The sequence below is a fragment of the Doryrhamphus excisus genome, chromosome 2, assembly GCF_030265055.1.
Source record: "Doryrhamphus excisus isolate RoL2022-K1 chromosome 2, RoL_Dexc_1.0, whole genome shotgun sequence".
Classification (NCBI taxonomy): Eukaryota; Metazoa; Chordata; class Actinopteri; order Syngnathiformes; family Syngnathidae; genus Doryrhamphus; species Doryrhamphus excisus.
This window is the reverse complement of record NC_080467.1, coordinates 2,411,721-2,412,500: the sequence shown is the minus strand read 5'-3', so window position 1 is coordinate 2,412,500 and position 780 is coordinate 2,411,721.

Below are 780 nucleotides of genomic sequence, written 5' to 3'. Positions count from 1 at the left end.
TCAACTTTTGACGTCATGGAGCCATCTTGTTGAGTTAGTACTATATTTATTGTTTTAAGACTGACAATGAGGTAAAAAGGGACCTTTTGTACTTGATGTAACTGTGACACTCGGGCCCCGTCTTAACAGAGAAGCATGTTCATGTGATTGATAGGTCCAAGGTGTAGAGATGCCATCTGGGCCCTGCTGGTACCAATATTATTATTGTTCCAACTAGCGTGTTGCCCCTCAGCACTATTTATTTCCGCTTGTGTAAATACTTCTTTTCTCCATGTGAATGTATTATGTTGATCTCATGTGCCTGCATGCTGATGTTTCTCATGCCATTTTTATTCCAGAGGCCGTGTTACGTGGAATAGTCAGTGGATTAGGCGTTGGCCGAGGTGAGAGGCATAATCAGTGGGAGCCAAGGGCGGACTGAGCGAGTCTCACCCTGCTGTGAAGCTTTGGGCTCAGTCAGTGAGTAAATAATAGATCCTGCCCGTACACAAATGCAGGGAAATGCATTTATTGGCCATCAAATGTCCAGAAGTCTTCATTATCTGCTGCTGCTGCATTCCTGTCTGTTATCTAATGACACTGTTCCTCGTCCAGCGCTATAATTTATACTATAAAAATCAAATAAACTTCTCAAGTCTTTTCATCTACAAGCGACTTTTCTTAATTTAAGACAAATGGCATAATACAATTGTATTATACATTTGTGTAGAATAAACGACATGAGGAAATGAATAATACAATTGTATTATACATTTGTGTAGAATAATTGACATGAGGAAA